Source organism: Rosa chinensis, chromosome 1 (genome assembly GCF_002994745.2).
Source record: "Rosa chinensis cultivar Old Blush chromosome 1, RchiOBHm-V2, whole genome shotgun sequence".
NCBI lineage: Eukaryota > Viridiplantae > Streptophyta > Magnoliopsida > Rosales > Rosaceae > Rosa > Rosa chinensis.
The window spans coordinates 18,078,966-18,104,805 of NC_037088.1; the positions used below are offsets into that span (position 1 = coordinate 18,078,966).

A 25,840-nucleotide genomic window follows, 5' to 3' on the forward strand; every position below is an offset into this window, starting at 1 on the left:
TTGCTGTGCCCTGTTTCTGACCTCTGTCACTTGGAACACAATATCTGAAGCTAGGAAGGTTAAAATCAAAAACTGTTTCTTCTGTGTATAGCGGACATTGAATATACATCTCTGAAAAATGTTAGCTCCAAATAGCTTGATATGTAGAGGGTATAGCTTCTCAAAGTCACTCTACAGTAGCTATTTCTGTTCTGACCCTCATGCATTGACCATCAAATAACAGGATCTCCAGTGACTGAAAGTGGCTCAAATTTTGGCACAGAATAGTAGACATATAGGAGAATAGGTTCAGAAAATTTCAGCTCAAAATAACATGTAGAATAGAAGCTATAGTCACCCAAATTCAACTGAATTTTCCGGACAGAAACTGCTCACTACCAAATTAATTCTCCTTCACATTTCCAACTCCGGACACCTCCCATCCTCCAAAAAGATGGCCAAATAGCCTTATCGATGCAAAATAAACCAGGAAATTTCAAAACCACATAGGGTTGCCTCCCTAGAAGCGCTTGTTTTTAAAGACCCCAAGCCGGTCTATAGAACATGATCGTTGTCAAGGTGGATACTTCTCAAGTACGACCACCCTATTGTTTGGGGCTAAAGGACTCCTTGATGTATCATAGAGGCAAGACCAAGAACTACCTATGAATATTCCAAATGGCAAGCAAAAGTGTAGCTTCTTAATTTTCCTCTTCTTCTCAATTTTTCTTCTAGGAGCCAATATACTTGCCTTCTCCTTCTCAAGTGGTATAGAAATAATGCCCTTACAAACAATAGGTGGTAGAAGCTCTTGCAAGTGATAGGAAAGGTTGAGTGCAAGAGGTTCACTTCCTTTCCAATCTATCACCTCATTGTAGAAACATTGACCACTTAATAGTGGATTAGGAGGTAAAAGTACCTTGATCCCAATCCTCTCATGAATAACATAAGTGATCAATATTCTACAATCCACCTTGGGAAGCTCATGATGGATCTCCATGGATGTGGGAGGCAAGAAAGTCCTTGGCTCTTCAATTTCTTCATCATCACAAAGTATTGAAGAACTTTCTTCCTCCATGGGAATATCAACCTCAATGAATAAGGGATTAGGGTGTATGACTTCAAACTCCGCATCCTCCTCATTAGACAAGCCATCCTCTTCTTCGGAATCATCTTCAAGTATCTCCCCTTCATTTGGAAGCTTAGATTGTACCCATTCCGCCGAAGAGTAGTCTCTCACCCCACTTGCATCGGAACTTTCATAACCAAGCTCACTTTCTTGTTCATGAACATCACCATCTCGATCTTGAATAGGCAACTCTTGCTCATGATGCTCATAATATACTTCTTCTCTTGAATTAGGCTCCATTTGGTCAAAGAAAGATTCATGCTCATAAATGGTGAAGGGTGGCTCTTGTGCAAGACTAGCCTTAAGTTGCTCATTGGAATGTATAAGCATTTCTTGAGAAGCTTGCAATCGAGTTTGGGAGGCTTGCAAGAGAGCTTGAGAAGCTTGCAATTGAGCTAATAGTCCTTCAACGAATTCCTTCCTAGGCTCATAAGCTCGATAACCTCCACCATATAAACTTTCTTGCTCATATCTCCACGGGTCTTCCCATCCATAGTTCCACCGATCCATAGCTCAATGTGAGAAAAATATATGCCTATAAGTTTCCACAAGTGAGATTAGTAACCCAAAAAAAATTAGAAAATATAAAATTAGAAAGTAAGCAAACAAAATAAACAACCAATTTTTTTTTTTAATAACAAAGAAATAAAAATATGCTAAAGTGACCTAAAGAACCGATTTCCAAGGGATAAAGGCTATTAAACCCTAATCCCCGGCAACGGCGCCATTGACTTGATACACCTTTACGCAAGCGCACGTATCGTTGTCAAGATAGGGAAATATTATGCCCAAAGTTTATCGTACCACTGGGATTAGTGGCTAACCCACAATCCTTGGGTAATCGGAAATAAAGACACTTAGCAAACAAAGAAAAGAAAAAGAAAATAAATAAAAATGTTAATCTAAGGCACCAAGCCCTAGCAATGCTCAGTTTTGGTCCTCACCAAAGCCTAATCACAACTAAGAGCCTAGTGATGATTATCTACAATGAGTCGAAATTCAATATTTTGAGAGATGATTTTAGATTAACAAAATGTAATGAAATGTAAAGCAATTAATAAAAATGCAAAAAAAGAAATAATAAAAGTGTAACCAAATAAATGGGAATGTCGGGTGCTAGGGAGGTTCCTTTACCAAATTTCATGTGTCGGAAGCTAATCTAATATAGATGCATATTTCCTAGTTTGGCGGTAGTCGTATCCAAGGCGGTTCAAGGCTCAAGGACCGAAATTCCCTTTCATGGTATTCCTACTCCGGTTCAAGGGCCGTAGGGACTCACTTGGCATGAATTAGAGCCGGTTCAATGGTCACTAATTCACATCAAGAGGCGTAGAGATCGAGGAATTAGACTACTAAGCGACCCGCCCGCACAATCACGCAACGGGTGTAAATCACCATGCTTATAACCCCTCGAATACGAAATTGAAGGTTTCTAGCTTAGGAATTAGAGGGAGTCAAGCCCCTAACTCCATCCTAGACATGCTCAAAATACACACCCTAGAGTTGACTAGGCTCCTAGACATGCATTTTAACCCAACAAAAATAGATATAAGCATCCATCCTATGAAAATTGCATCATTACATTAAATTAAACATCTTTTACACAAAATTTGGGTTAGGGACACAACCCTAAAACCCAACAAGAAAATTACTCGCAACCCATAATTATAGACATCAAAACTACAAAATTCAAAGAGAAAAGAAAATAGAAGTGTAGGAGAAAACAATGATAGCCACAATTAGCTAGAAAGCCAACATGACTACTCTTGAATTATAACTCCCACAATTACCCAAATCTTAAAGCTTGTAGAGGTTGAGCCCTTTGATGAATCTTTGAAGTTTTGGGTGAGTAAATCCTTGCAATCCCTAAAATAAAACTAAAGAAAAGAGGAAAAATGGAGGAGAAGGAGGAGAGAGAGAGAGTAGCCCAAAAGGGCTGCCTCTGTTTTTTTTCTGGTGCGACTCTGTTGGTCTTTTTTTCCGGGTGAGTGAGGGGATAGGAAATATATATGTGGTCGCTCTCATTGTGTCGCAAGAGAGGGAGAGAATAGAAATGGGGATAGCAGAAGACGTGTGGCTGGGAGAGAAAATGAGATAAGAGAGGGGTAGGTGGCAGTTTGTGATTGGTTAGAAGAAAAAGATTTTTTTTTTTCTTTCTTTACTTAGGGGTGTGTATGTTTGGTGGGGTGGTAAGGCTTTGGTCTCATATATAAGAGGTCAGGAGTTCGAGCCCCATCAAGGGTGGGAATGGGGTGGGGTTTTTTTTTAAAAAAAAAAACTTAGATAGCTGCACAGCACGTGCGTGTGGTGCTCCTTTCATTTAATTAAACATTAGTTTAATTGAGAAAGGGTGGAGCTGCATCCTGCATGAATAAAAGAAAACGGAAGCTTAATTAAGCAATTAAGCAATGCTTAATTAATTAATCTGCTCCATTTCTTTCATTGCTAATTAATATTATTATTTTCTTCTTCCAATCATAAAGCACACCCGAATGACATCATTTTGAAATAATCGGATTCGCCTTCGTCACTCGTGTTGACTGTGGTTGACCGATGCTCTATTATTTTGTCATTTTGCCGAAATCTCCAAATTACTCCAATTTCGCGCCATTTTCTCACGTTTCCTCAATTCTGCTTATTTCCTATACACAATAAATAAAAATGGATTAATTATATAAAAATTGACTTGAGGATTAACTTATTTATAGTGGTTTAGATACAATTACATGCATAGAAATGCGTGTAATCACCTGCTTAGTGTAGCAGGAACTTTGAATTAAATTGGTCAAAACATTAGAGTAGGACATTTTGGATCTTTATGCTCCTTTAATGAGATGGACTTATGGTGTTTATAGACTACTTGTATTGGATATTTTCTATATCAGTTTTCATATTATAAGGACTTGTTGATGTGTCATATGTATGCAAATTTGATGGGAATGTACAGAAAATAGGACACAATGCATTCCTATATGTGTCCTAGTACAGAAAAGAGGACATATGAGAATGTAATTTTTGTGTCCTCATATTGATTTAAGGACTCCTTTTTCAAATCTTTGAGGACACAATTTCTGTGTTCTTGTATAAAATAGAGGACAGATTTGAGTGTGTTGTTTTTGTGTCCTCTAATAGATTTAAGGACTCATTTTCAGAGCTTTTAGGACACAATTTGTGTGTCCTCATACAGAAAAGAGGACACTTATTTGATAATATAAGGATGCAATTTAGGTGTCCTCTTATAGATTTAAGGACACCACTTTTATAGCTATTAGGACACATAAACTGTGTCCTTGTATAGATAAGAGGACACATTTCCAGTGTCCTTATTTCGGACTTATGATGACACCCAGATAGAGGACTCTTTTTTAAAGAGTCCTTGTATGTATTTAAGGACACAGTTTCAGTGTCCTTAAATCATGTTATTGTAGTAGTGTGACAATTTAGTAAAAGAAGGAGCTCTATCATATTGTTAATAAAAGAACCCAGATAGAATCAAAGGTACATCCAACTAAACAAAATATTATGATGAGGAGAGAAAAACAGAACATTGCATTAAAGGGATTATGACCAAGTGGCCAAAATTTCGTTGAAATTAATGTAGCTTTGTGTGATTTGCTGGCTATTGCAATAGCAAACCAAAACGCTTGCATAGCTACAGCTTAGGGGTAAAGTTATGGTATGTTAACGTTTCTCATACATCAACTATTTTTAACCCTCTAAGGACTCATGTTATCACTTTGAGGACTAATATTACGATTTTTAGAACTCATATGGTAAACTAAGAAAATTTACCACTTTAAGGACTCATGTCACCACTTTGAGAACTAATAATACTATTTTGAGGACTCGTGTGGTAACTAAGAAAATTTACCACTTTAAGGACTCATGTTACTACTTTGAGGACTAATATTACTATTTTGATGACTCATTTTACCACTTTTAAGGCAATTATATGCATGTCATACGTCAACACATTGTAGAATTTTCCACAGCTTAGTTAATATCCCAAATACTATTAGTTTCTGTAGTATTTGAAACAGCTAAAGTCTTTGTTTCAATGAAATCAGTTTGTACAGATTTTATGTTTAGCTGTTTCAAATACTATACAAACTGAATCCAAAGTCAAAAACTAAACATGGGTCTGTGACTTTCTGCAAGAAATTACAAACCTCTATCAATATCAATGAAAAAGTGCAAGCCACAGAAACCCAATTTGAGATCAACCCATTTTCAAAGAGAGGATCATTAAATTTCGGCAAAAAGAGAACAAAGAGTCACAGTTTGAATGCATTGAAACAACAATACATACGCAGAAATTACTGGAATGAAATAAACGAAGATGGTTCAGAGCCCACTTACAGTCACAGTCTGTCTTCTTCTCCTACCCTGAGTCGCTTAGAGCTCCTCCGTCACAATTGAGATACTTATTTCTCCGGTTGGAATTGATATTAATCACAAATTCAGAAACATAAATTAAAAGCAGAACGAACTAAAAGCTCAGAAATTAGAAGGTAAATCGGCTAAGAAACAACTAACCTCTTTTCTGAATATCAGCTCTCTCTCTCTCTCTCTCTCTCTCTCTCTCTCTCTCTCTCTCTCTCTCTCTCTCTCTCTCTCTCTCTTTGTGCAAAGCAAAAGAAACACACCCGATCTCTCTATCTCTCTGTAGATTGTTCTTGATAAGTGATCGAATTGAAATGGGTCAAAATACCAGAAGACATGAAAATACATCTTGGCGGAAATTGAAACGGATCGAATTGAAATCGGTCTTCTCTCCCTATCGCTCTTTCCCTGTCTCTCACTTTCTCGATCGTTCTTGAACTCTTTATGCACTCTGTTCGTGGAGCAAAGAAACAGAGCCACGCGGAGTCCCATAGGAGACGAACACTTGTCTGGGGTAGTCAAGTAAAAAGGCAGAGAATCAAAGGGCAAAAGAGTCACGACACTATTAAATGAACAGTACAAAATCCCATTCTACTCTAGGATTGCATAAACTTTAGTCCTATCCTTATCAGTTCTATATCAGAATCACCCCTAAGTTCAGAATATTTGCCCGAGGGGAGGCCCAAAAACGAACTTTCTCCCATAAATATATCCACCTCTTCATCACTTGCACACTGCAAAAGCCTTCTACTCCTCTGCCCCCACAACATCCAAAAGATTGCTAACACAGCACATTACTCCAGTACCACACATCTAACTTCTACACCAACACATTTGTACCACTCCATAACGTAACACAAAAATCTGAATTGTTTCGATCTCACTTGGGTCACCCAAAGGAAATAAATACTTTCAGTCAAGCCTAGACAAGGTCTTCTCTCATCAGTTGAGGCCATACATATTGTTAGCTATCTCAAAGCAAGTGCCAATTCATAAAACAATCTTATAATGAAAATGAAGATACTTGTGCCACTTGGAGTATTGGAAGCCAGACTGCTCTTCGGCTGTATATTATCGAACACCAAAGACGAAGGAAGGATCTTGCCTTACAGATTTGCATAGCAGTAATTTGAGAAAATAAAGAGTTGGTAGAAGGAAGCAATTGATGGGCAATGTATGATGACAAAAGCAAATGCTTACGAGTGATCTCTGGGAGGAGATATATCTCTATCCCTCTCTGTTTCTCCTCTTCTCCTACAATTTATAAAAGGAGAATCTCTAAGTGGCTACTATCTTTCCTACTGCTCCGATGAAGCACCACAAAAATCAGTGGGCTTAAGAAAGCAGAAGCACATATTGAAGAACTAGTCGGTGACAGTATCACCTACTGCTAACACCAACCAAAGCCATGATTCATGATACAACCTTATGTATCAATGAAAGTTCAGTTCGTTCACATTTCAATATTTTCCGACTTTGGAAGAGTGAAGAATATGGCAACTTCATTAGTTCTGATGAGATGGCTTCTGCAATTCTCTACTTGCTATCAAACTTCACCTCTACAGCAGTCCACAATGACTCTGTGCCATATCTCACCTCCTCATTATACACTTCTATATGGCTGGTTATGAGTTTTTCGGGCCAGATTCAGTATCGGATGTGGGATAGTGAGAAGGTTTGGTCTTTGATATGTGCAGATCCTAGAGATAGATGTAGTGTGTATAATGCATGTGGAAATTTTGGTAGCTGTAACAGCAAAAATGGTTTGGTCTGCAAGTGTTTGCCTGGTTTTAAGCCTAGTTCACCTGATAATTGGAATCATGGAGATTATTCAGGCGGATGCACTAGGAAGTCAACATTATGTGACAACAATGCTGAGAGTGACACATTCTTGAGCTTAAAGATGATGAAAGTGGGAAACCCAGATTCCCAATTTAATGCCAAAAGTGAAGTGGAATGCAGAGTAGAGTGCCTTAACAACTGTGTGTGTCAAGCTTATGTCTATGAAGAGGTGGAGAACAAAAAAACGGGTGGGAGTAGTAATTCAACATGTTGGATTTGGTCACAAGATGTCACCAATCTTCAGGAGGACTATGACGGTGGCCAGAATCTACAGGTTCGTGTAGCAGTTTCAGATATAGGTATGTTTCTTTTTCTTTAATTAAAGATGCTTGAGTCATGACCATAGTAAAGTATCAGGAGATTTGTTGAAGATAATTAGTTTTTTGTTGTAGTAAATGTAAATGTCTACATCATGGAGTATGTTTGGTAAGCACTTGTTGTAGTAAATGTATAAATGTCTACATCATGGAGTATGTTTGGTAAGCACTTGAGAAGTGGAGAAGTTTGGTAACAAATATGATATTGTTTGTAGGGTAATTCACACTACTTTGTATCCCTATATAAACCCTCCATTGTGAGAAGAATAAATCACTCACTCACTCTCCAATTTCCTAAAACACGTTATCAGCACGAGCCCTAACCTCAGCCTTCTTGCACGCCCCTAAACGTTTTGTTCGGGACCTCTGATCAAAATACGTTCTTCATCAATGTTGTTCATCTCTGTCTCTTCTATCTGACCTCCAAATTTCAGCCCTGTTGGAGTAGTTTTGAGACCTGTACATCATTTAAAGTTGGAGCTGTTCAGCATGCTTATTCCTGTGCAGATCAGCCTGCTTGCACGCCCCTAAAAGTTTTGTTCGGGACCTCTGATCAAAATACGTTCTTCATAAATGTTGTTCATCTATGTCTTTTCTATCTGACCTCCAAATTTCAGCCATGTTGGAGTAGTTTTGAGACCTGTACATCATTCAAAATTGGAGCTGTTCAGCATGCTTGTTCCTGTGCAGATCAGCTTGCTTGCACGCCCCTAAACATTTTGTTCGGGACCTCTGATCAAAATACGTTCTTCAACAACATTGTTCATCTCTGTCTCTTCTATCTGACCTCCGAATTTTAGCCTTATCGGAGTTGTTTTGAGACCTGAACTCTTCTGCCAAAGAAAGCAGCACCTCCGGCCGAGCCTAACAATTTCCGGTGACTTTTCCGGCCACTTTTCGAGCGACTTTCCGGACACTTTTTCAGGCCAATTCTTAAGGGGAGACCAAAAGGCCGAACTATGGGGGTTCGTGCTCACTCCAAGCTTGGAGCTTGTAGAGTCCTCCAAACTTAGAGTTTGTTGAGAAGAAAATAATCGACCACATACATCATTGTTTCGATTTAATCCAAAACCCCTCTTGGAATCAAGATTTTCTTGGAAGCTACTACGCTCAGAAAATCCCTAATTTCTTGAAAGCGATTACGCTCAGAAAGTTTATAGTTTTTCGTGGTAGCCTTTTTCGCTCCGAAACTAACCCTATTTTCTTGTTGTTCTTCAGGATGAGTAACCTGAACAAGTTGAGCTTCAACCCACTAGAGACAACAGGCGCAGGATACCACAAGTGGATCCGTGATGTGCGACAGCATCTTAAGGCTGATGGGATCCTGAGTACGATCCAAGAGCCAAGTCAGGACGTGCTTACTCCTCAACAAGCTCTTGCTTTTGAAGCAAATAGAGCAAAGAGAGAGGCTAATGAAGCAAAAGCCATCATTCTCATGACAAGGCACATGAATGACGCGCTCCAAAATGAGTACCTCAATGAGGAAGACCCAAGAAAACTATGGGTAGAACTCGAGCAGCGTTTTGGCAACGTCCGTGATTCCCTGCTTCCCGACTTAGAAGTGAGATGGAATAACCTCCGCTTCTGTGATTTCAAGATTGTTCTTGACTACAATTCGGAAGCACTTCGTATCAAGTCTATGATGGAATTCTATGGACAGCAAATTACTGATACGATGTTGATCGAGAAGACTCTCTCCACCTTCCCCGTCTCTACATTGATGATAGCCAAAAACTATCGAATTGATGTCAATGCTAGACGCATCACAAGATTTCATGAACTAATTGGTGTCATGAACGTAGCTGAAAAGCACGACAACATACTTGTGAAGAACTATAACACTAGACCCGCTCCTCCAAAGGAGGACCCTAAAGAGGAAGGAAACCGCCAAGATAGGCGTGCACGGAACCGTGGAGGTAAACGTGTAAGAAGAGAGCGAGGCCAAGCCTCCGGTTATGGTGGTAACACCACTAAGGGAAACAACCGTTTTCAAAGTGCTCCTAAAGCACCTCGATCAAGGGAACCTGACCATAATGATGCTTGTCTCCGATGTGGACTACCTGAACATTGGGCAAGGGCATGTAAAGCATCCCAGAATGTTGCAAACGCATACAAGATGTATCGTGAAGCAAGGGAGGCAAATTACATGGAACAAGAAGATCAAGATGGTAATCTTGATCTAAGGGTGGAAGACGACAAAAATCAAAACCCAGAAACTGGCGATTTTGATTAAGTCTTTTCATTTTCCAAGAGATGTAGGCAATCGCCACATTATCCTGTAGTAGATGCCAATGGTATTAATCTTTCTTCAAAGTAGGGGTACTCAATGTAATTGTGATGTCAAGGAAGGTTTTGAGATAAATGGTACTTAAGCGAGCTTTGCTCTACCAACATCTCTCTACTCACCTGGTCACCTTTGCATTGGAATTACCGAAAGGAGTTAGACGACTACCATTGCTTTGCATTAACTAAGTTTATTGGATTACATTTTCTTTGGTGAAAGAAACGATGATGTAATTCCGTTTGGCTTATTAATAAAAGTTGAGTTCTTTCCTTTATGACTCCTTTTTTAATTACGAGCTTTTCTTTTAAGGAATGGATGAACTACAATGTCTAGCAGATAGTGCGACTACGCACACCATTCTACGACATAGGCAATTATTCTTAGAGATGTTGCCTACATATTCCACTGTGACTACGATGGCTGGGCCATCAGGTTTAGTTCAAGGACATTGAATGGCCCAATTCCTATTGCCAAATGGCACCTTGATTAAAGTCACTGAAGCTCTCTATGCTCCTAAGGCAAATCGAACCTTATTGAGTTTTAAAGATTTAAGAGCCAACGGATTCCATGCGGAAACGCATACTGAGAACGGAAAAGAGTTCCTTTGCATTACCTCTAATGATTGTGGACGAAAGCGCATCTTAGAGAAACTTATGTGTCAATCTAGTGGACTTTATGTCACTACAATTCGACCAATTGAATCCAATAATGTCATAAGAGAAGATCTCTTGGATTCTGACACATATTGGCTTTGGCATGACCGACTAGGGCACCCTGGTCGTGATATGATGCTCTGTATACTAAAGACTTCACACGGACATCCATTCTTCAGAGTGAGAAGAAGTAAGAATCGAGAATTGATTCCTGGACTTAACAAGACCGCAACAATTGCAGCATCTGGTGCTGCAGCCGTCTTGGGGCGCCATAGGGCTGCCCAAGTCCCATGTAATGACACCAACCATGAGCATAACGCCATGATTGTTCCTCCCAATGGCTACAACGCCATAGAGGGAGATGTAGTCACACATTTTGCTTCTAATAGCGCTACTGACGCTCAGGCCCAACCAAAATCCTCATTGGTTGCTTCTAAGGCCCCTCGCTCATTTTACAAAGCCTGTTCCTTCGGGAAATTAGGACCGAGACAGTCCTACGCAAAGGATCCTAAAATAGTCATTCCGTTCTTACAGAGAATCCAAGGGGATATCTGTGGACCAATTCAACCATCATGCGGACCTTTCAAATACTTTATGGTATTGGTTGATGCGTCGACACGCTGGTCACATGTCGCGCTGTTGTCCACTCGAAATGCTGCTTATGCTAAACTCCTCGCCCAGATTATCCGTCTACGGGCTCACTACCCTGACCATCCAATTAAGTCAATTCGACTTGATAATGCTGGGGAGTTTACATCGAAAACATTCGATGACTATTGCATGTCACTGGGGATTGATGTAGAGCATCCAGTTCCCCATGTTCATACTCAAAATGGTCTCGCAGAAGCTGCTATCAAACGACTACAGATGATAGCACGGACATTGGTAATGCACACCAATCTTCCTGTTTCTGCTTGGGGATATGCAATATTACATGCAGCGACGCTAATTCGTCTACGACCCACTGCAACCCAATCTTACTCTGCGTTACAGCTAGTAACTGGGTACGAGCCTGATATCTCGCACTTACGCATTTTTGGGTGTGCTATTTATGTGCCTATTACGCCGCCACAGCGTACTAAGATGGGTCCACAACGACGAATGGGCATTTATGTTGGATATGAATCTCCAACTATCGTCCGCTATCTTGAACCCTTGACAGGCGATCTCTTTACCGCTAGATTTGCGGATTGTCACTTTGATGAGACAGTCTTCCCATCGTTAGGGGGAGATAAGAACACAGATGTTCAACAGGAACGACAGGAATTGTCGTGGTCTGTCCCCACTATGTCTCATCTCGATCCCCGTACCGCACAGTCCGAACTTGAAGTGCGAAGAATAATCGAGCTCCAGAACGTAGCAGATACTTTACCTGATGCGTTTTCTGATGTTGCTAAAGTGACGAGATCACACATACCTGCTGCAAACGTGCCTGCAAGAATTGATGTCCCGAACAATGGACATAACGCCACTCCTATGACGCCAGGAGATGGCACCATTGCCCAACATGGCAATAATGTGGCATCTATGGCCGTAGGTCCCGCAAGGAAGCGCGGTAGACCGATTGGTTCAAAGGATACTCGCCCTAGAAAAAGAGCGAATGAGGCACAAACAAATCCTTTGATCATCGATACTCAAAATCCGTCCCATGAGAATGTTCGGGATTATGGTTATGTCCAAGAGACATCATTGGGGGATGCCTCAATGTCAGAACCTATCCCTGAGAACGTAGAGATCTCTGTAAATTACACTAGTGTACATGAGACGTGGGAAAGAACCTCCATCATCATTGATGATGTATTCGCGTATTCAGTGGCGCGTGAGATTATTGAGACCGATGACATCGAACCACGCTCCGTTGATGAATGTCAACGTAGAGCTGATTGGCCAAAATGGAAAGATGTGATCCAGGCAGAACTTGATTCTCTAACGAAAAGAAGGGTATTTGGAAAAATTGTACAAATACCACCCAACACCAAACCAGTTGGTCACAAATGGGTATTCGTTAGAAAGCGTAATGAGAGAAACGAGATTGTAAGATACAAAGCTCGCCTTGTGGCACAAGGCTTCTCACAACGCCCTGGAATCGACTACGAGGAGACATATTCTCCCGTAATGGACGTTATTACGTTCTGCTACCTTGTCAGTTTAGTAGTTTCTGAAAAACTGAACATGCAGCTTATGGATGTGGTTACTGCGTATCTATATGGGGATCTAGATACGGAGATATACATGAAGATTCCAGATGGAATTCAATTACCCAAATCAAGTGGCTCTAATCCATGGAGCGCGTTTGCAATTAGATTGAAACGCTCACTATATGGATTGAAACAATCCGGACGGATGTGGTATAACCGTCTAAGTGACTACTTGATTGGTAAGGGATATGTCAACAACGAACTATGCCCATGTATGTTCATAAAAAGGACAAGTTCCGGATTTGCAATAGTAGCGGTTTATGTCGATGACATGAACATAATTGGCACCCTTAAAGAATTAAGGGAAACCGCTGAACACTTGAAATCCGAGTTTGAGATGAAAGATCTTGGGAAAACACGGTTTTGTCTCGGTTTAGAACTTGAGCACCGTAGAGATGGTATCCTGATTCATCAATCAGCTTATACCCAAAAGATGCTTAGGCGTTTCAACACTGACAAAATTAAGCCTTCAAGCACCCCAATGGTCGTCCGTAGTATTGATCCAAAGAAGGATCCATTTCGTCCAAAAGATGACAATGAAGAAGTGCTAGAGGCAGAAGTGCCCTACTTAAGTGCAATAGGTGCATTATTGTACTTAACACAATGCACGAGACCAGACATCTCATTTTCTGTGAACTTGCTAGCTAGATATAGCTCTGCGCCAACACGACGCCATTGGACTGGTGTTAAAGATATCTTTCGATACCTAAGTAGTACGATCGATATGGGCTTGTTCTATCCCTACAGAAAGAAGATGGATTCGGACCCATCAAGTGTCAGGAACGCCACACATGGTGGACTGCATTCCCTCTCCCCATCCCAAAACGATATAAGTGTTTTGGAAGGTTTTGCTGATGCTGGGTACCTCTCTGACCCACACAAAGGTCGCTTCCAAACTGGTTATGTTTTCACCATGGGAAAGACAGCGATATCTTGGAGGTCTACAAAGCAGACCCTAGTCGCTACCTCTTCAAATCATGCAGAGATTATTGCTCTTCACGAAGCAGTTCGTGAATGTATATGGCTTCGATCCATAGTTACGCACGTTCGAAGCAATTGTGGTTTGAAGTCTACCACAGATAAGCCAACGAGCATTTATGAGGATAATGCTGCTTGCATTGAACAAATGAAGCAAGGCTACATCAAAGGCGACAACACCAAGCATATATCGCCCAAATTCTTCTATAATCAGCAACAACAAATGCTCCTCAAGATCAAAGTAAGCCAGGTTCGATCTGAGGACAATGTGGCAGACTTGTTCACTAAGTCATTGCCCAAATCCACGTTCGAGAAACATGTGGCAAGAATTGGCTTGCGGAAATTATCTGAACTCCCATGATCGTTGTCATCAGGGGGAGGCGCAGACATCAGGGGGAGATGTCTATATGTTCATCTCGAAGCGTGAAGGGTGTGTTGTGCTCTTTTTCCCTTTCGACCGAGGTTATTTTTGTCCCACTGGGTTTTTGTTACTCGGCAAGGTTTTTAATGAGGCAACGAGAGAAGCACCACGAAGAGTCTAAATCAGGGGATTATCCAGAAGCAAACTCCACACTGAACGCGCGTTGTGCTCTTTTTCTCCTTCGACCAAGGTTGTTTTTTCTCACAGAGTTTTATTACTTGGCAAGGTTTTTAACGAGGCAACTTAGAAGCGCACCACCAAGACATTACTCTTAACATGAAATATCCAAGGGGGAGTGTTGTAGTAAATGTAAATGTCTACATCATGGAGTATGTTTGGTAAGCACTTGTTGTAGTAAATGTATAAATGTCTACATCATGGAGTATGTTTGGTAAGCACTTGAGAAGTGGAGAAGTTTGGTAACAAATATGATATTGTTTGTAGGGTAATTCACACTACTTTGTATCCCTATATAAACCCTCCATTGTGAGAAGAATAAATCACTCATTCACTCTCCAATTTCCATTCACTCTCCAATTTCCTAAAACATTTTTATAATTAATAGATAATAAACTGCTTTATATATAGTAAGAGGTCTACATATTCTTTTTTGTTCAATGAAATGATATGTGAATCAGATGTGATGTGCATATCAGTGGTCTTAAACATTAATAATAAAATGTAGGCCACTCAGTAAGCATTAATCTACTCTAAATTGAGCTCCAACCTTTTTTTGAAAAGAAAGGATTTTATTAATGAGTACGATGAAAATCGTACATGAGGGCATCCAGTATTAAGTCTGGAGTTGTACGAGGGCATCCAGTATTAAGTCTAGAGCATTTACAAACTATTCATGATGAACATTAGAATCAAAGCTATGACTAGCAAACCTATGAGCTACTGTATTAGCCTGACGAGAGGCATACCTAATATATATCATCACTAGAAAGTACCAGACCTTTAACCTCTGCAATTAAAGCACTAAGAGGAGATAGGTCATCCACATCGTTGTAGTAGAAAAGAATACTTCATTTCAGGGTTAATTCGATGATTTTATTCATCCCACAATGCGGGTTTATATACAAGTACAAAGGAGTAGTCTAACTCTAATAGGAAACAAACTTTTCATAATTACAGGATATCCTAATTAAATAAAATCCTAATTACATACAGATTTACAGCGATTCTACACTCCCCCTCAAGTTGGTGCATAGACGTCTATCATGCCCAACTTGTCAACTGAACTGTCAAATACCTTCCTGGATACTCCTTTAGTAAGAACATCAGCTAATTGCTCCTCTGAGTTTACAAAAGGAAAGCGAATAACCTTTCTACCAAGATTTTCTTTAATAAAATGACGGTCAACCTCCACATGCTTTGTTCTATCATGCTGAACTGGATTATGTGCAATCTCAATGGCAGCTATATTATCACAATGCAAATCCATAGGCTTTTTAAGCTTGTATTCCAAGTCTTTCAAGACATTACGAATCCACAACATTTCACAGACTCCGTGTGGCATACCTCGGAACTCAGCTTCTGCACTTGATCTGGCAACAACTTTATGCTTTTTGCTACGCTAAGTGACAAGGTTCCCTCTAACAAAAGTGAAGTACCCAGATGTAGAACGTCTGTCAGTTTTATCACCAGCCCAATCTGCAGCTGTGTACCCAACAACTTCCAATTCATCTTTTTTCTGAAACAGTAACCCTTTACCTGGTGCCATCTTCAAGTACCTCAAAATACGAAAGACTGCATCCATATGCTCTTCACTAGGACAATGCATAAATTGACTAACAACACTCACAACATAAGCAATATCAGGTCTAGTATGTGAAAGATAAATCAACATTCCTACAAGACATTGATACCTCCCTTTATCAGTTGGAACTTGATCAGGTTAAATAGCAAGTCTGTGATTCATCTCAATGGGTGTCTCCATTGGTCTGCAGTCCAGCATCCCCGTTTCAGCAAGTAAATCAAGGACATACTTCCTTTGTGAAAGCAAAATCCCCTTCTTAGACCTTGCAACTTCAATACCCAGAAAATACTTCAGTTGTCCCAGATCTTTCATTTCAAACTCCTTTGACAGATACTTTTGCAATTCATTCATCTATTTCGGATCATCCCCTGTAACAATCATGTCATCAACATACACAATAAGAGCTGTAATCTTACTATTCTTGCGTTTGATAAACAAGGTATGGTCAAAATTGCTCTATCTATATCCAAAGGCTTTCATGGACTTTGAAAATCTTCCAAACCAAGCTCTTGGATACTGCTTCAGACCATACAAAGACTTCTTCAATTTACACACCTTGACAACGTCACTTGGGTAATTCTTAACACATAGGGGCACATCCATGTACACTTCTTCCTCCAAATTCCCATTAAGAAACACATTCTTCACATCAAACTGGTGCAAGGGCCAATCTTTGTTTGCTGCAAGTGAGATTAGAATCTGAATAGTATTAATCTTTGCCACAGGTGCAAAAGTCTCCTCATAATCAATCCCATAGCGTTGTGTATACCCTTTGGCAACCAACCTCGCCTTGTATCTATTAATAGTTCCATCTGCATTAAGCTTCACAGTAAATACCCAACGACATCCTACAGTCTTCTTTCCAACCGGCATAGGTACTAGCTCCCATGTTGCATTCTTTTAAAAAGCTTCCAATTCTTCATTCATCACCTTTGTCCATTTTGGATCCATCAATGCATGCTGCACATTACTAGGAATAGATATAGTAGATAATTGATCAACAACAAGTGCATGTGACCCAGAAATCCTATGATTAGACATAAAATTAGCTATAGCGTATTTAGCTTTGGCTTTCATATCTGGTTCATATTGTTTCTTAGGAATTCCCTTGGTAACCCTTTATGATTTCCTAGGTTCTACAATTTCTAATCCAGAAGACTCATTAAAGTTTAAGGGTACCTGAGTTGGATCATTCTGACCGGGATCTTCAGTTAGTGATGCATAAGGGGGAATATCTTGTGTGTGAGCTTCAGATACGTCTTGATTTTGATTCAAACTATCCATAAAAGTTGTCTCTTCTGTCTCGGAATTCACAACGCTCTATTCGGTAGTTGCATTTTTTGTTTCAAAATTCACAACACTCTGTTCAGCAGTTGCATTTTCTGTTTCGAAATTCACAATGCTCTGTTCGGCAACTGCACTCTGTTCAGCAGTCGCATTTTCTGTTTCGAAATTCACAATGCTCTGTTCGGCAACTACACTTTGTTCAGCAGTCGCATTTTCTGTTTCGGAATTCACAATGCTCTGTTCGGTCAATGCACTTTCTGTTTCCGAATTTCTACCTTCAAATCGTTCCTCCAAATTTTTCAAGTCTTCAAAGACATCAAAATCAATAATAGAACGAGGATTCCCTTCACAACCTCTCTCCCCCTGAAGGGAAGATTGAGAAGCTCCCCCTGAGTAATAAGGCTCAGATTCACGAAAAGCAACATCAAGAGAGACATGTATAGTGCCAGTAAGAGGATCATAACATCGATAACCCTTCTGGAAGTCAGCATAACCAACAAATATACACTTACTGGCACAGGGATCAAGCTTGCTGTGTTGAGGCTTGGGAATATGAACATAAGCTATGCACCCAAACACCCGAGGCTCCAAATGAGGCATAGAAGGGATGGTCAAAAGTGAATGAAGCTTCTGATGAGGATTTTGAAACTCAATCACACGTGAAGGAGTACGGTTGATAAGATATGCTGCTTATTTCACTGCTTCTCCCTAATAGGATCGAGGTACATTCATGCCAAACAAGGAAGCTTGAATAACTTCCATCAGCTGCCTGTTCTTCCATTCTGCTAAACCATTTTGTTGAGGAGTATAAGAATTAGAGGTTTGATGACAAATTCCATGTGACCGGCAAAACTCAATCATAGGGCCATTCACAAACTCTCCACCATTGTCAGACTGAAACACTCTGATGGATTGTTGATACTGAGTTGCCACCATTTTGTGAAATTCGGTAAACATTCCAAATACATCACTCTTATTGTTCAGTAATGACACCCATGTCATGTGAGGGAAATCATCAATAAACGTTACAAAATACCGAGCTCCAGAAAGAGAAAGAATTTTCGCAGGACCCCAGACATCAGAGTGAATCTTCACAAAAGGAATATGACTTTTATTAAGACTTGGTGAATATGAAATACGGTGACTCTAGGCCAGTTCACAAATGTCACAGTGGAAATCCAAATCACTAACAACTGAAAACAAATGAGGTTGCAGCTTCTTAAGATAACTAAAAGATAGATGACCTAAACGGCGATGCCATAACCATATAGCTTCCTTCGCATTTTCTACCTCGTTGATCTGATTAGCTTGTCCCAAAAGATGCTTCTATTTGTTTCCAGTCTCTGTTAGATCCAGATAGTATAATTCCCCCTTCTAACACCATAACCAAGAATCCGTCAAGTCAGAATGTCCTGAAACACACAGAAAAACGGATAGAAGGTCACAATACATGCAAGAGCTAAAATAATTTGAGATACAGATAGGAGATTATAAGCTAGTGATGGAACAACTAAGACAGATTCAAGGGTTAAGGTATCAGATAAAGTAATAGAACCTTCTTCGGTGACTGGAGTTGGAGTACCATCAGCAGTAGAAACAACGTCTTGAGGGGATCGTCTAAGGTTTTTCACAAGACTTGGGTCATTGGTCATATGGTCAGATGCACCTGTATCAATTATGCATGTACTATTAAAAGTAACCTTACCTTTCATACCTGACTGCGCTACATTAGTGAAGGCATTGTCTGGTAAACTTCCTCTGTAGTAGCAACAGCGGCCTTGCCCAGATTCTTTCGCGGTTTCTTGGTGAAGTCCCACCGATCAAGGTAACCAATCACTTCATAGCACCTCTCCTTGCTATGACCTAATTCCCCACAGATAATACACCTATTGTTTGCATATGGATTTGGTTTACCCAGAGCATAGCATGGAGAAGGTCCTGAGAAGCTTGGAGGAGGACCCTATTTGCGCTGAGCCATAACAGAAAATTCGGTAGTTACCGAATGCCCCATAGCCTGTTTCTCTGATTGCATCATTGAGGAATTCATGATTCTCGCAGGATTAGATTTTCAAGGGTCAAGATGGATATGAATGTTTTGGAAAAAAAAAAAATATATCGAAAAAAGGTAGGGTGATGGTGGTTTGAAATTCATGATGGTTTGATTTCAACGATGGTGGTACGCAGCGGTTTGTGGTGTTCTTCGGGATTTAGGATTCAAAGGATGCAGCACAAGTTCAAAGGATTGAACTTGCTCTGATACCAAGTAGAAAAGAATACTTCAATTCAGGGTTAATTCGATGATTCTATTCATCCCACAATGCGGGTATATATACAAGTACAAAGTAGTAGTCTAACTCTAATAGGAAACAAACTTTCCATAATTACAGGATATCCTAATTACATACAGATTTATAGCGATTCTACAGTTGTTGATAGCCTGCACTGCTACTAGGCAGTCAATTTCAACCACTGCTTTTGTTGCTTGCACGACTTGCAGGAATAGCAAACCTTGTTTTAAAGCCAGCAGCTCGGAAATGTAATGCAGAACTAACAAAGTTCATCCTGTAAGAGAAAGCAGCAATGAATAGCCCTTGAGAGTTCCTAAGAACACCCCCAATACCACCATAAGGAATAGAAGGCATAAAGGCACCATCTACGTTTAGTTTCAAAGTGTCACCAACAGGAGGGCTCCAATTTTTATCTGACCTTTGTCGACTTGGAGAAGAACACACAGACAAATTAGCACGAGCAATATAGCAATCACAGAATAAGTGTTCAAGTGTTTCAACTTCCTGTGAACACACGACACAATTCAATTCACCCGTGTAGCCTTTCAAAGTCAAAGCCACCCTAGTGGGAAGAAGGTTGTGAGCTGCTCGCCAACCAAATATAGCCACCTTGTTGGGTACCTTAGCTTTTCACAAAGCCTTCCATAGTGGGGCATAAGGGTCGACAGTTGATGATGAAGCAAAGATGTTACCAATGGAAAATTCACAAGCAATCGTGTACGCATACTTAACTGAGAAGTAACCTCTCTTGTCAAGTTTCCATGCAACCCTGTCCGAAGCAAAGCGTCTACTCAAGGGAATAGAAAGAACATTCATAGCTACATCATTGTCAAAACAAGCATGAACAGCAACAGGATCCCAGGACCATGAACTTGTATCCAACAGGTCTAAAACTGTCTCAAACATAGTATCAAGCGGTCTAACTAGTGAGTAAGCTGCAACATTTGGAATCTACTCATCATCCCAAATTTTCACAGAAGTACCATTACCAATTCTCCAAAACAATCCGGCTTGGAGTATTGGTCTTGCCTCCATAATGCAATGCCAAGAATAAGAAGGCCTATCTCCCATATCAGTAGTAAGGAAAGACCCATTAGGGTAGTAGACCGCTTTGTAAACCTGAGCTATAAGTGAATGAGGATTGGACAGTAACTGCCACCCTTGTTTTGATAACATGGCTAGATTATAGGCTAAGAGATGCTTAAACCCCAAGCCACCCTGTTCTTTGGGGAGGCACATTCTTTCCCAAGACCTCCAGTGAATCCTTCTTTTTTCATCAATACTTCCCCAAAAAAAATTGAGAACAGAGCTGCTGAAGATCATCACAAAGAGATTCGGGAAGCAAATAACAATTCATAACATAGTTAGGTAAGGGCTGAGCAACAACAGTAATGAGAAGTTCTTTACCTCCAGCATTTAGGATTTGATCTCCAACTTATTAGTTTCTTGGTGAGCCGCTCCTTCAAATAGGCAAAAATGGCTGTTCTGTTGTGTCCAACATTTATAGGTAAACCCAAATACAGACCATGTTCCTTGACACATTTAATACCCAAAACTGTTGCTAAGTGATTCCTAGATTGCAAGCCCACATTACCATTGAAAACCACACTAGATTTTTCCAAATTAATCTTTTGACCTGAAGCCCGAGCATAGATAGCAAGAATGTTCTTATAGGCTTGACACTCTCTAACAGAAGCTTCCCCGAACAGAAATCTACCATCTACAAATAACAGATGGTGTATGGTCGGAGCAGAAGGTGACATCGTAAGGCCTCTGATAATCCCATTCTGAACAGAAGAAGAAATTAAAGCAGAGAGACCCTCAGCACAAAGGATAAAAAGATAAGGGGATAAAGGGTCCCCTTGTCTGATACCCCTTGTAGGCAAAATAAAACCAGTAGGAATGCCATTGATTAGAATAGAGTAGCTTACAGACTTAACAGTAGCCAAAATCACATCCACCCATGCTCTGCAAAAACCAAGTTTCCATATAATAGCCTCCAAATAACTCCACTCAAGTCTGGCATATGCCTTAGAGATATCCATCTTTAAAGAGAAAAAGCCGTCTACCTGACTTCAAAACTTCTTCATAAAGTGTGCTACCTCAGTAGCCACTAAAGTATTGTCAAAGATAAGTCTTCCTGGGACGAAAGCACTTTGTAATGGAGAAATGATGTCAGGGAGTATCCTTTTCAACCTGTTGGCCAAAACCTTAGAGGCAATTTTATAAACCACATTGCACAAAGCAATTGGTCTTAAGTCAGAAGCTAACTTGAGCTCCAACCTTGTCTAAACTAATTAGACAATATTAAGATACTGGCTTTTCTGATTATATGGAGTTGTAGCTCATTCATATGACTAATGAACCCGTTACATTCTATTTTAGATCGATTGTCATCATGTGTTACATGACCTTTGTTAGAGAATCACTTAGGCCAAACCATTGTTCTTTAGTGTTAAATTTCAAGAATTATATTTTCGCAGAATCAACAGCGAGGAGCTGTGGAAGTTGTGGCACAAACCTGATCCCTTATCCCTTAAGCACTGGACCAAAGTGTGGTGATGTCACCTACTATAGTTTCCACTGCAATATTTCAACTGGCCAGCTGAGCTTTGAGGCACCAAGCGGCACCTACCATGTCACAAGCATCAACGCGGACACACAAACATTTGTCATCCAAGCTAATGATGCAGATGAATGTAGAGATAAAAAATTTCTGAAGCTCATCCAATCTTCTCCATATAATGTGACAAACATGTGCAATGCTGATCCAACCCGTTTTAGTCCTGACTTGTCATTTAAAGGAGGATATGAAGTTGAAGTTGCTTGGAAGTCACCCTTGGAACCACCTTGTTCCTCATCTACAGACTGCAAGGACTGGCCTCGTTCGATATGTGATGCTGCTCTAGATGGGAAGAATAGGTGTCTTTGCCCTGCAAACTCAAAATGGGATAGCAGGAGTTTAAATTGTACTCAAGGTAAGCATGCTTATACTGTGCCAAACTATGCCATGATTTACTTGTGGTAAATGAGAGATAATGTATGGATACAAATGAAATTTGCTAAAATGAGATAGAATTTGGCTTTTGTGAAAACAGAGTCTTTTATTCATGTATCTATCTTCAAAATTAGAATCAAGTTGGCGTGACAATAACTTATCTGTCTTTGTATTACATACTGATAAAACCACATACATTTTTAATTGCAGAAGACCAATGATTGATTTGTTCTCTAATTTTTGCAGAAGTTGGCCACAGAAAGCAAACTGGTGAGCAAGGGAAGATGACCCTGGCTCTAATCATTGCAGTAACTTGAATAAGTGTAGCTGTTCTAGCAATTCTTTCAAGTACCTTTGTTTATGCTTATATATGGAGAAGAAGGTGCATTAAGACACAAGGTAACTAGCATATATACACCACAGTAGTCTGTTTACAGCTTCGTTGATATGATCTAGATTGTTTCTGATGAAGTTTTCCTTGAATTATTCTATCAGAAGGCAGGGCAAATCTTCAAAAGTGTTCAACATGACAGTGAGAGAAAAGTCAAGAACTTGATTGAATCAGGCCGATTTAAGGATGACGATACGGAGGGCATTGATGTACCCTCTTTTGATTTGGAAAGCATACTGGTAGCTACAACATACTTCTCCAATGCAAACAAACTTGGACAAGGAGGATTTGGTCCTGTTTACAAGGTAATGTCCCTTTAATATATACACGTCAGGGGGTAATATTAACCGGTTCCTGATGAATAATAGAACTATGTTTGACTTGTACTATCAGGGTAAGCTTCCGGGAGGAGAAGAAATCTCTGTAAAGAGGCTCTCGAGTTGTTCAGGCCAAGGCTTAGAGGAATTCAAAAATGAAGTTTTGTTAATTGCCATACTTCAACATCGGAATCTGGTTCGACTTTTGGGCTATTGTGCTGAGGGAGATGAAAAGATGTTAATCTATGAAGCCAACAAAAGCTTAGACTCTTTCATCTTTGGTTAGTCTCTACTTTGATCTCCAGAAATTCACATTGCATGATATCCTACAATATTGATTTATAAATACTAATTTAAACGTAATTCTCTTGGATGAAAAATAATGCCTTGAAAGATCGAAAAGTATGTGTATCATTGGACTGGAATACACGCTTTAACATCATCTCAGGAATTGCTCGCTTCTTTATCTTCACCAAGATTCTAGATTAAGGGTTATTCATAGAGTTCTGAAAACCAGCAACATTCTACAGGGTGAAGAGATGAACCCCAAAATATCAGACTTCGGTTTGGCAAGGATCTTTGGAGGCAATGAAACTTCAGAAAACACCAATAGAGTAGTGGGAACATAGTAAGTTTATCTAGATGGTGTTTATGGTTTTCATCAGCTAATTCTTGGTCACTTCTCAACCAAAAACCACAAAAGGGTCTGCATTTCTAGTATATAAAATATATGCACTGACTCCACATTCTTTTATTGCAGCGGCTATATGTCTCCAGAGTATGCATTAGATGGGTTATTCTTGGTAAAATCTGATGTTTTTAGCTTTGGTGTAGTTGTGATGAAATCATCACTGGGAACAGGAACACAGGATTTTATCAGCCTGAAAGATCTTTGAGTCTTCTTGGCTATGTGAGTGATAGAAACATTTCATAGTGGCTAGCTAATATTTAATGTCATCCTTACATCATAACACCTTACTTTTGTAAATTTATACCAGGCATGGCATTTGTGGAAAGAACAAAAGGCATTATATTTGCTAGAACAAACACTTGGTCACAGCTGCAACAAGGATGAGTACTTCAAGTGTGTTAATGTTGGGCTCTTATGTGTACAAGAAGATCCAGGTGATTGGCCAACCATGTCACAAGTGGTTTTCATGCTCGGAAGTGAAACTGCAACAATTCCAACCCCTAAACAACCCGCTTTCATTGTTAATTAGGCGATGCCCTTCTAGTTCTAGCAGGGCTTCTAATTCTTCAAGAAAACCAGAAACAGTTTCAAACAATGAGTTAACTGTCACCTTAGAAGATGGTTGATAGCAAAAACATTGTATCGATTTGATTTTGTTCTTAATGTAATCCTTATTCTCTCTATCGGTTGAATGTAATGTTAAAGTATGCTCTTTTTCAATGATCAGAATCTTCAGAGTTCAGTGTTGGTGTTGTTCTTTTGACAATCAAACCAAACCCATGCTACAAAGTACATCATGATCTTTGATATTGTCAAGGTTTCGGATAAAATCATTTGTCAAGGGCATACAAATGATTTGATCCGAAACTGTAGTGTTACAAGAACTTTATCATACTAATCTCTACTTTCTGAACCAAAGTCGATTAAAATTGATCATCTTATTCTATCTTCTTTTAAATGGCAACAGTAGCTTTTTTTATTTTTTATTATTGAATATCCACCTTTATCAATTTTTGTTAGCAAAAAGTGTAAAGCTACACCTTAATCGGGCCTCTTGATTTGTATGTCCACATATCCTAATTTGGGTTCCACAATGAGGGGTCTTGAAATTAGGCTTGTTTGTATAGATTGGAAATGGGGAGCTCTCCATTTTTCTTTTTCGGGATGAAAGAGGTACTTTCAAGCTCTCAGTTGGTTGGTACTTCGATCACACTATGATATTATGATATGATATCTTATCACTTTTTGTACCAAATTCCAGTGGGTTAAAAAACAGAAGTTATCATCACCCTTTTTCACATTCATTCATTTGGATCTGATCATTCTAGTTTCTCAGGGGATGAAACATCTAATGACCAAATATTTTACCACCACAATATTTGGTGGTAAAATAATAGGGTTGTATTTTACTCTGCCAAATAACACGGTTAATAAAAGGTATTCAAACAAGGGGTGCCCTTGCACATCTAATTTCATCAAGTATACCCTTGTGGAATATATTAGTGATACATCATCCTACAAAGGAGCTCATTAGATCTATGTTTTCAATTTATAAAATAATTGATGGAAAAATTAATGATTTGACAAGATTAATTAAATTGGAATGTCATAGATATATGTGATGAAATTAGAAAGAGACACGACTGATTTAAGGTGTAAAGATAATAGAGATAAAATGAAATTAGTGTTGAAGGAATATCAAGTTTAGTGTGCCTTATCAAACTAGGAGTAGGAATAGGAGAGAAGGTTCTAGATTTCTCAATCCTACACGGATTGATATTCCTTGTAACATTAGAACTAGTACTTTGTAATCCCTATATATAGGGCTCCTATTCTCAATAATATGATGACAATTCTCTCTACAAATTCTCTCTCAAATTTATTTTCCTAAAACACGTTATCAGTACGAGGTTTAACCACAA

General features: G+C 39.5%; 1 pseudogene; it reads left to right on the plus strand.

Moving 5' to 3' along the window:
* The first annotated feature begins 6,899 nt into the window (after positions 1–6,899).
* Positions 6,900–24,669, plus strand: LOC112202790 (annotated as a pseudogene).
* The last annotated feature ends 1,171 nt before the right edge of the window (positions 24,670–25,840 follow it).